Source organism: Pelmatolapia mariae, unplaced genomic scaffold, assembly GCF_036321145.2.
Source record: "Pelmatolapia mariae isolate MD_Pm_ZW unplaced genomic scaffold, Pm_UMD_F_2 NODE_ptg000330l+_length_47171_cov_1, whole genome shotgun sequence".
NCBI classification, from domain to species: domain Eukaryota; kingdom Metazoa; phylum Chordata; class Actinopteri; order Cichliformes; family Cichlidae; genus Pelmatolapia; species Pelmatolapia mariae.
The window spans coordinates 35177-47171 of record NW_027052019.1 but is presented as its reverse complement, the minus strand read 5'-3'; the positions used below and the strand labels follow the sequence as shown (position 1 = coordinate 47171).

The 11995-nt window shown below is 39.2% G+C and overlaps 1 pseudogene; it reads right to left on the bottom strand.

Moving 5' to 3' along the window:
* Positions 1-703: 703 nt before the first annotated feature.
* LOC134623003 (equilibrative nucleoside transporter 1-like) overlaps positions 704-11995 on the bottom strand; it is a 45470-nt pseudogene continuing 34178 nt past the window's right edge.

The following is an 11995-nucleotide window of genomic DNA, read 5'->3' as shown; positions in this document are numbered from 1 at the left end:
CACTGCTTTTGATACTAGTGATTTAGAATTGTAAATCTCCAGAGTTTGAAAAGAATATACATTCATTTTCTCTCCTAAATAATACACTTAAAATAGTTTATCCTGTAGGATTATTGTATATTTCTATATATCTAAACATATTTACCAATGAGCTGTGGCTCACATTTACTGTTATTTACAGGTTTTATCTTGATGTGAAGCATGCTGTCTTCCTATATTTAGAGAAGTTGAAATCAAAGATGGAATAAATGTTCACATTTTATGCCTTCCCACTGTAATCTAATGTAATGACTTAACTCAGTGAAGATGGAAAAAGATCTATTGAAGAAATAGATCCTTCCTGAGACATCTCATGTTATATTGAACAGTGCAAAGCGAACCATTACTGACTCCTAAGTTTAGGGTTTTAAAGCAAGTAACTGTTAACCTGAAAACATACTAGGACCAAATTTACAGCAACATAGACCAAGAAATAGTTTACGTGATATTCTGGGTCTGTTTATGTTGAATTTACAAAAAAAAAAAGAAAAGAAATCACTAACATTACTGCCAATGGATGTGTGACAGTGAACTGCTCTTTAAATAAGATGGATCGCTTTAAAAGCAGTAAGGCTTCTGATATGTTTGGGTTTTTTTTTTTTTTTTGGGGGGGGGGGGGATTTATTTTTTTTAAGGGTGAGAGGTTTCAGCCTGGTTTTGCTGGAGGTCTCTTCCAGTTGAAAGGAAGTTCTTCCTCCCCACCATCACCGAGTGCTTGCTCACTGGAGACCTTTCCGCTTTAATTTTGCAGGGTCCTTACCTTATAATATAAATCCTGTCTGTGAATCCCAGGAAGAAAAGCTAAAACTAACAGGAATCTGACTAAAGACTGAAGAATATAAATCACCCCAAGACAGCTGCTGGTGCGAACTGGCACTACATGAATAAGACTGAACTGAATGGGCTTGGCATTGCTTATATATGGAAAACAATTACACCACAGTCCCCAGGTTTGTTTTTACATAGAGTATTTTTATAGTAAGGATTTCTTTATTTTTATTTAGTTATACCAACAGTTTCTTCAGCACTGAAATGTTCCGACGAGACGTGAAGTGCTGCATTTCCAAAACCGACCAACAAGAGGAGCCAAAGTCTTAAAAATACACAGAATGACTTTATAGTGACATACAACATTTTAATGGCCTGTGACAGACTCCTACCCAAATTCAAACACAGACTATAGAAACCCAGACCAGAGTGCTTATACACAAGCAGGCTGTTAGTATTCATATAGATCCTGTGTACAATTAAAGCAGACTTCTTAGAAAATAAAGCCCTACAAGGCCACCAAAATGCAACAAATATGACCATTTTTATCTCCTATTGAGATATGAACGGCTCCCCAAAATAAGCTAAAAACTACATTTGCTATAAAACTTACAGAACATTTAAAAGAGAAAATACGCCATTTTTAAAGTCCCAATCTCGCTCACAATGTCATGTAACGTGACTGACGGCTGCATGTTTTGCATGTTTGCAATGCATTTATTCACAAAGTCTAATTTTTATCAGGTAGACAGCAATTTAAGAAAAACAAAACAAAACATGTGACATCTGGTTGAGTCAAACTGAAGCGAGAGAGACAATAATAATAATCTGAAACTACAAACGCTCGCTAAAACAAAGAAGATTCAGCAGGAGAAAAAAAAAGTTATTTATAACCTCCGCTTTAGGATTCAGTTCATCTTTACATTCTTTGAGTTTTGACGTCTTTGTTGAGTAAAAAAAACTGAGCAGAGAGGAGTGAAGCAGTTCCTTAACCGTGTGATGGGTCAAAATTTCCCTTCAGAGTTCAAGATTTTCCCGTGTTGTCTTCATTTATTTGGCTTGATCCGCGTTAAAGACTGCAACGGTCTGGAGTGATTAACAGTCGCGTTTCACGTCTGATGTGTAAACGTTTTCAATTTACTGAATGAGCCACAGAGCACCATCTAAAAACCTCATTAACGACAGATTTGTTCTTTAAAAATGATTCCTCGAAGTAACTTATTTTAAAACATTTTAATTCTGTTTTTTTAAATAACAATTGATCAATGAGTCTGTGCTGTAAAGAATTTGTGCTCTTCTATAACAAGTACACTAAAACTAAAAGTTTTGGTTTTGATTTGCACTCAAACAATTGATCTGATCAGTGGTTACCAATTAGAAAGCATCCTCAAAATCAGGAAAAACAAAAGTTTGCACACTGTGCTGCTGAAAAAAAATCCCATTTCAGCTCCTGTTGAATGGATGAGTCTCAACTGTACACATGTCGAAAACTGAGGTCCTCTAGCCTGCTGTGCAGTCTCCTCTCTGTTACTGAAAGCTGCTCCCATACAGGATCATGACAAGGAAGGTGTTGGAGGAAAGGATGGTCCACCTAAATCTACTTGAGGGTCTACTGCAGGTTTTAGATCGCAGCCCGGAAACCAAAGGAGAAAGCGGCTCCCAGTGCCAAGCCGAGGGACAAGAAGAAGGCCATGATGGCCCCCGCCGTCTCTGCCTCGTGCTGCGACACCTTCCTGTAAGGTGACAGAGGGATAAAATCAGTTAAGAATGAGTCATTACAGAACACAAAGAACTCTTTCACCCAGTGGAGTGTCAGTTCTGCTTTGGTGCTTTTTGAGAAATGGTTCACAAGCTGGGAAGTACCATCCTCATTCAGGTTTGACAGGGTTTCTAGTAGCTGATGGCTTGGGCATAACTTGAGGCTTGAATCGGGTAGCAACATAGCTGGACTCTGATGAACACTGGCACTGAAGCATTCTGGGATTTTTGAGGTTGGAGGTAATGACTCAACAGCTGCTGAAGTCTTAACGGTGAGTTTATCTTATAGATAGAATATGGAGAGGGGATTGTCTGGCTGGTTAGACTACCTTCAATGAAGGTAGCAATGACTTGCTACTTTCGTTTCATAAAAAACAAACAGCTTATAGTGCAGGGGCGTAATATATCGACAAAGAACAAGAAAGGGCATGTATGGAGGCGCGGTCCCACTCCTGAAATTCAGATTATTATCTCCACAAACACATTTGAGAACTGAAAGTTATGTAGTGTTGGAGGGAAACAATCCACAGAGGCCAAAGGTTGTTTGTTTTCCAGTCTATTCATATCCCAAATTAACATGCGAGTCTATGGGGATGGGTTAGGTTTAGGAAGCCGGCCTCAAATGGTCACCAGAGGAAATGCAGATTTGGAAACTTGAGCACTGGCTTCATTTTCAGCCCTGCTCACAGCCACTGATGTCTGCGGCTGCAGCAGTAGTGTGGTGCCAGATTTGTTGCCACTTTAAATAGAAACAAATACGACCGGTTCTGCGTTAGGCATCCATTTTTAATATTTTCTCTCTGCTATTACATTTTATGTTTGTTTTGGGGATGTCATTAAAGTAAAAGCATGCTGCAGTTACCTCAGTGTGGACACAGAGTTAAAACAACCAGCAGCTTTCAATGGAATTCATTTGATTTTTACATCAAATTCTGGTTTGCAGTTTTAACTGAAGTTACAAGTGGGAACTATCTAATGATTTAATCACTGACTTGGCTTCTGTAGCTCTCAAAAGCCAAGTCAGCAGATGTGTACGAATTAACAGTTTTCATATTGTTTTGATTTAATTTAGCCTTTAGAGGTCCTGTTAGGAACAAGGTTTTAAGACAGGCAGGAAATATTTCTCCCCCCGCCCCGATGGGTTTGTGATTTGTAGGTGAGAAGTCCTTACTTGGGTCCAAAGCACATGCAGAGGCTGGCCAGGTATCCGTTAGAAAAGGAGAACAAGATCATGAAGATGATGTACCAGGCATCATGGCTGAACCACACGGTTTGGGAAATCACACGAGGCTGGACATTACAGAGCATGAAGAGGGGGATGAAGACGACCCGCAGGCCCACGAGGATAGGAAGCCAGATGCTGTCCTTGCCCGGCTGGAGAGAGAGAAACGCAAAGAGTATTCATTGTTTGTATTTCAAGCAGATTACTATGGGTGCAAGAATGAGAAAAAAAATAAATCATCTTTTAGGTTAAGAGTACGATGACAGCGATACAATAAACTTCATCTACACTGATAATCTAAGGAGCTGCAAAGAAAAGTGACTGGACTTCTTTAAGTTTCTTGAAGACATTTCATCTCTCACCCGAGAAGCTTCTTCAGTTCTACAGTGATAACAGAGTTTAATTTTTCTCTTTAGGGCAAAACTGCTAAACTGACTCCTTGCGTGCTAAATATGGTCAAGTTTACTTAATATGTTCTGTGTTTTTTGGACCACCAGTCAGAAAAAAAAATATTTGAAGAGATCTGTTTGGTCTCCAGAAACGAGCATTAGATAAGACACAAGATACAATGCAAAAGAAGGCATGAATGCAATAAGTAATGAGATATAGATAAATTACAAAACAAGATTTTATAAGATAAGAACTTTAGTTGATTAAACACAGCCCATAACAAAACAACTTAAATATTGTGAAATAGCTCAAAAGATAATGTGAAATATGACAAAATGTCTCAATAACATGAAATTATTTTTTTTTTTTTTAAATACACCGACCAGGAAAAATGAAGGTAAAATAAACTAATGCCCAGTTCAGGCCTTCTCTCACAGCCCAAAGATTTTTCTTTTGAATGAATATAAATCCAAAATAAAATAATGTGTTTATAATGTATTAACTCAATATATAGTAAAGCCCTTTAACAGAAGAGCATTTTTAAATATAGACATCTTCTAGAGCAGTGGTTCTTAAACGTTTTTGTTATGAGCCCAAAAACACAGAATCAGCATTCTAGAGAAATTAGTGTGATTTTTTTCCCCCTATGTCAGCGATATAAAATAATATCATGTAACGTCAATGTGCTCTCGTTTTTTTGGAATTTTTCAAAAGGCTCGAGCAGCATTAACTCAACAGGACAAACACAGATGTGGAATCACAAAGAGAGGAAAACCGTCGCCAGTCTTTCATCTGACAATTTAAAAAAGAAAAGAAAGAAAAAACACATCACATGGTGCTGAATTAGCTGACAAGCGTTATCTGCAGTGAGAAGCTGCATTCCTGCCAGGTCAGAGGACGTCAACAGATTGTACTGTGCTTGATGATTAAATTAGATGAGTTCCTCTGCTGCACAGGAAATCTGACCTTTTTGGTAATTTGTTTTTTCTGGACGAGGTTTCAAAAGGTTTGAATAAATGTTTTACCAGAAAGGAAGCTAAGATTCTAAAAGCAAACATCAGCATGACGCTGAGAAGCTGTGGACGGACGCACTTCTTTTTTTGTTGTTGTTTTTTAAATATGCAAGTGCCAGTGTGTAGGATTTTCATCATTATCAAATGACTGGATTATGTGTTTAATATCTTAATCTTTTTTATATATGTTTTGCCTTCCTTAGTAAAATCATCCGTTTGGATGGCCCTGTCACACGTTTGTGACTGGTTATCAGCTGCAAACAGAGCCTCCTTCAAGTCAATGCACTTGTAACTACGCTGGGCTGAGTGGGCCTAGAGACCGGTCAGTGACCCTCTGGCAACCAGCAGTCGCTTGGGAAAAACGTGTATTGTCTGACCAGTTGGCAAGAGGTTACTAGAGATTGATGATGTATTTATAACATAGGATTGATAAATGACAACAGCATAAAGAAGTGATGCGAGAAACACCCATCAACCATGGCGTGTATGTTGATATAGCATGGTTTGTTCACCAGAGGGCGCTCTGCAGCTTCCCCGTTTGCAACACAAAAATGCCACAAACAGGCGATCCAAGCAGAGTTGGTAACACCACATGAGGAAAACAAGATAGTTTCCAAGTATATTATCATATCGTCTGCATAAGTTTTCAGAAATAACTACATAACAAATGGGAAATCACTTAATGTTTTGTGTATTTGAAAGAAAAAAAAAGAAAATCGGATTTTTTTAATCACCAAATATCAGTATCGATCTTAAAAGTCCTATATCAGTCAGGCTCTAGTTGGCAGGTGAAATGGGTTGCAAAGAGGCTGCTGCACCAAAGGCCTCCTTGTAATCGCTTTGGTTTCAGCGGCTGCCAATAGTTTGCATGGAAGACACCGACTGTTAATCTCTGAGCTGCAGTGAAACTTGCAGAGAACATCTGCCTTTAGAGTAAAAGTTGTGCCTTATCACTGCAACCAACATAACTGGTGAGTGGGATATAATCAAGCTGATAAAAACCTTGTCAGACTGAACACTAAAGTTGGAGTAAGAGAAGCCAGATAAGAAAGAGAGATCCTGGGTGTGCTTAACTTGCTTTGTAGTGCCGGCCTTAGATTAGGAGGAGACTCCCCAGTCTGGGCGAGGCACACTGGGGCCTAGTAGGATCGAGGTAACCGTCTCCGGACTCAAGAACATTTTAAAAAAAACAGCTCAGGATGCATCAATTGTGAAATTCTCAGCCGATACTCAGATTTTAAACTTTGAATAACGAGTTTGACCAACACTAAGCTTTTTTTTTTTGCTGTGAAATCTTCTGCATAAAAATGATCTATTTTAAAGTCACGTAGATCTTTATTACATACTTTTGGAATATTTAGCAGAACTGATGTAACAAACCAGATAAATATTGTTGACTGATATCCTTAAATGTCACTTTATTTTCAGTTTAATATCAGCTAAAATATTAAAATAATGCATCTCTGTTGCAAACCTAAAACAGTCTATTAAAGCTTGTAGCAGAATAACAGTTATCCAAAAATTATTTCACAATGGAAACAGACACCCGAGAGCTTTCTGACCATGTAATATCTACCCAGGACCCATTGTTCATCCAGATGTGAGGGAAAGATTAGCAAACCCTGAAAAACACCGGTCACTTTTTTCTGACCCCTAAAATCCCTTTACACGCACAACACGTATGCGCGCGCACACACACACACACACAGTCACTCTTTCCTCCAATACAAACCTCTGATCTCAGCAGAAAAGCTCGTCCCTGAACGTCTTTTGTTTTTCCACCGTTCCCTTCATGACTCATTTATTCATACATGGGCAAACATTTTTTGTAGCCAGAGGCTCTCTTTAATGTTGTTTGTAAATGCATTTAAAGGAGTTAATAATCAAGAATACTTGATCATCTGGTTCAAGCACTTAATCTGCATATTTGTACAGATTAAAACACGCTTAAGTAGTGTATTATATACTTTCAATGTGTGAGTTTCTGATGGATAAAGGCTTGTTAACTTGGAAGACAACCCCACTGGCCGTGCAGCTAATTTGGACCGAGCTCACAAACAGACAAAGCTGGCTCTGCACTCACCTGAAACCTGAAAAATTGTCTCAAAAGCAAACAAGTTTCAACTCATTGTGGCTTTGTTTTGGGGGTTTTTTTTAGCTTCATGATGTGGCCTCACTGGTAATTTTGGTAAGAAATCTCATTTGTGATTTACTGACCCACATACAGATGGCCGTCAGACTCCTGCCAGCCCAGTCCATCACGTTGAAAAGGAGGAAACACGACACAGGGATGAAGTACTTTTCTGAAAAGAGATCAAAACAAACCAACTGTAGTCAAGAGCAACAAGACTGCAGAGGTGCTTTCCTCAAATAAAAATACACAGGAATCCATTAAACTTCTGCTGGCTTAAGAGGAGGAGGTGAAGTTTGGTCCCTCCATAAAAGTGAAAGCAAAGTAACCAAGAGAACACCAAAGTAATTTCTAAAACTGACACTTTAACCCTTACAGAAAAACCAAACAAAACACACAATTCATGACTTACTTTATCCATTTAAAAGAATTGAAGTAATTTCTGGAATTTTACAGGCTGCTCTGGAGTCATAAATGAAGTCTCGCCCATAATATTTTCAAATGAAACTATGCAGATGAGTACAAATGTCAGGTTTAGTGACTCTACAACACTTAAGTCTGAATTCTGGATATTTTCCACAGCACTACTGGAAACACTGTGATTTCTAAAAACACAGCTCATGTGTGAAAACACAGAGAAAATGAGCAGTAATTTCATAGCACGTTGAACTAAAAGCCTTTCAAAACACAAACATTTGGAATCCACGTCAACCAGCAGGCACCCCCTAGTTTTTAAAATCATAAATAGTAAAGTTGTGCCAATATTTTTAAACCCTACAACTTTCCTGCCCTTTAAAAGCAAGACGACACAACTGTGTCCTAATTATTTTACAACTAAACTTACTGAGCTTATAAACAATACTTTTTATTGAAATAAAAAAAAAAATAGATGAGGTGGTGAGGGACACGGGGTCTTTTGGTTGGGAGACAGGACCTGATCAGTTTTTGCAATCTTCTTGTCATGATTATTTCATTTTTATAAGAACTTGATGGCGAATGAAATTCAATAACTTGTCCAGGCCTTAAAAATTCCCCATATCATGGTTGGAGGTTAATGGGTAACCTGGAAGGAGACAAATCCTTTTGGGGAAGAGTGTCCAACAAAAAATTCACTGTAACGACCACTTTCAGAAAAGCAGTTGGGAGCAGTTTCCATTACTGCTGGAGTTTAGGAGTTAAAAATTGTTAGCAGTCATCCAACTCCAATATCAGATTTTCAGAATTCCTGGCTCACTGATTACACTAACAGTAACGCTTTGTATGAAAGGGACCTGCAGACTCACCCCAGGCACCTCCATCAGCAACTGTCGACTTGACATCGACGGTCACGGCTGGAAAAACTCCAATGGTGACAGTGAAGATGAAGCACACAGACAGAGCCATCACCCAAATCTGATTAGAGAGAACAAGAAGAGCTTTATCAATATTATGTAACCAGTCTGTCACACAGGTAGAAAATGCTTGCATGGAACAGACAATGTCTGACTTGTAATGAGATTGCTGGCTGCACGGCTTCAGCAGTAACTAGTTAATGTGATAGAAGCTTCTGCAACTGAATACACGACATATATGATTTGAGAAAGAGAAAAACAAAAAACAAAAGTTTTGCCGGTAACAAAACCGGAGTTTCTGCCTTATGTCTTAAAGTTCTCATCTCACCTGCTTGAAGATGTTAAACACAGACGAGGTGGGTTTGGTCTCATCTTCCATGAGATTCACCACCGGCCGCTTTTCATTTCAGCTTTCAGCTTTCTGAGGGGAAAAAAAACCCAAACTATTTATTGGTCAAGAAGCACCTGGAGTTTAGAGCATCATTACTATATTTGAGTGGTGTGTACACACAAGATCCCCATTGTTACATCTTATATGACAAAAGGGTTCCCATTAGGTACTCCCTACTCACTATAAAATTACACTGACTCAAGAAAATAATCTCTCATATCAAAGCAAACACAGTAAGAACTCCCGAAACAAGATGACTTTCCCATTTATTTTCTCTAAAACCTCCAGAGCTGCAGGAATCCACCTCCACCGTGGATTCCTGCAGCACTGTTCACCCGCTTTAATGCTAATCAGGCAGCCTCATCATCGTACGTGCAGCTGTTGCAGAAGTGAGGAGGGACTTTATTTTTCACTTCTAGCCATTAAAAAGTGGGCAAAGGTAGGCACACATCAGCTCAATGTTTAAACGTTTTCAGCTGATAAGCATCATTTGCCTGGCTCTTTATAAAGAAGCGAAAAAAAGAGCAGTTTCTAAAACTGTCTTTATGTGTTTAAACAGTTAACAGGAAGTTGGGGTGGGGGGTGAGGGGGTTCTTAGGAATAGTGGCTGCCACGCCTGTTATTTATACTGGCAGAAAGACTTGGATGAAGCAAGCAGACTGGAAGCCTTGGATGGAGATAAAGCCCTCCAGTCTGAATCCCATTTACCAGTCACATGCATCTTTTTAAATAATGTCTTTGTCCTAATCTAACAAGAGAAACAAAAGTACAATTTCCAAAGTGTTTCATCGTAGGAAACAGGCGAGGATGGAGCTTAAACATCACTGAGTGCTGCCAACAGCACACGTGAGCTACAGATTGCACTTAATAGAAAACAGGTTTGTGGAATCTGCAGGTTTTTGAGATTCTGGGATCAGTTTAGATTTCAGCAGAATGTTGTTAAAACTGAGAACAAAACACAGAGCGCAGCAAAAGCCACAATGACACGGGAAAAAAACTACCTTTTAGATGGAAAAATACAAAACAGATGACAGAATTTCGAGAATCTGATCTAGGAGGGTACACATGTTGAACTTTATAGCTCTCCATGTGATGTCAGTTCTTGAGAATTTGCACAGCCAGAATCAAAGTCTGAGTTACAACAGCGTTATGCTTTTTGCATCTGTAACATCCAAGAGGAGCAGAAATTTGTGACTGCACAGCCTCTACGGTACAAGCGGACTATAACGTAGCATAACATGAAAAGCTGTGTCCATAGCTTTAACCCCCTGACTTAAACATCTGCATTCGCTTCATTGCTGCTTCTTTTTGCACACATCTAAAAGTTTCAGACTTTTGTCTTTTTTATAATGAGCAGGCCGGTAAGCACCTTTTTTGAGCAAAGTCCATCTTGTTCTCCTCATCGGCTGATGGTGCAGATCTACTGCTCTCCATGTAGTACTGGAAGAACTCCTGTTAACAAAAACAGAAAACCATAATTAACTGATTTCCACTAAACCAGCAGGACAAAGATGAGCAGCTTGTTCCCGGAGAAACTGAATTTTATTCGCCATCAATCAAAACGTCTCAAAGACATTTCACCCAAGTTTGTGAGTGTTTTCCAAAAAAGAATAAATAAATAAATAAATGTGACCACCAGTTGGCCTTTTCAAACGAATACCTCATGAATAAAAAGCACTAGAAAGAAAGAAAAACAGGAAAAATTAAAGTTCTATTTATAGATTGAGCCTTACCATCTTGGGAAGAGCGAGGTAGGACATTATAGCCAGAAGAATCACAATACAAGCTGTGATGAAAGTAACCAAAAGCACTGTCCTGCAGTTCTGACCCACCTGAAGACAAATCACACACAGAGTCATTAGTGTGTTTTGTTATTATTGATAATTTCATGAAAAATGAATCAGTTCCTCCCTCGCAAGTCCCTCAGAATCAGCTGGTTTATTTCTCTAATAACTTAAGAACACTTAATAAAGCCATAGAAACTTTTACATTCTCGTTATGAACATTGTCAGAGTTGCAGACCCCTGAAGTCCACAAGGGCAGAAATCTTGTAACTTTAATTTCACATCATTTTTCCAGCCCTCATAACTTCTAAAGGACAGGACAGTCAGGGGACATTTATAGGGCTGAAGAACACATTTACTCACTCAAAGACCAGACTGAAGCCACTGGTACCGTGGCTTCACAAGTACTTTACTCTGTGAATCGCCATGTTGGGGGGAGGAGCATGAACTGTGGGGTAAATTGGACCCATGATATGGTAACCCAAAGCAAACTGGTTTTGGGTGAAGACAAAATGTGGTGATCCTGTAGAAACTAAGTTACCTCACTTGGAGAAGGGATAAGGGGGAAACCACTCTGCAACCCTGGCCTTGTTGGCAAGTGCCTGCTCAAATAAACCCACATGCAAGAGGAGCTGTAGTGGTCTGGTGTTTGTGGCAGTGACCTTGTCTGTTTGTTTTTTGGGGCAATTCAGTGTAGTAGACATCTTGGGGTAAGTTACAGAAGATAAAATTTTTCATGGCTTCATTTAAAGTTGATGAACATAAAAAGAAGCCGAATTTCAGAGGAGGGTCAGAACCTTTTCAGAATATAAGAAATGACCCCCGTATATTGTTTAATCCCAGAGTTGTTTGTGTGAGACTTACTGGCCAGAGCGCAGATCATGGAGAAGGCAGCGAAGGTGCCGGCCAGCCCCTGTCCGCTCATGATGGGAGTGGTGTAAAGAGGCAGGTAGAATCCCAGCCAGCCCGAACAGACTGCTCTGAAGAATCGCCCCAAACGCTGGAGAGGGAATGAAAAAAAAAAAAAGAGAGAAAAACACATTTGAGGAATTATAGAGTCACTGTGACACAGAAACAAAAAACTGATCCCCAGCTACACAGTTATAGCCAACAAAGCAATGTCAGAGAGAAACAACATCCTTCTGATCAAAGTATTTAAGATAAGTGT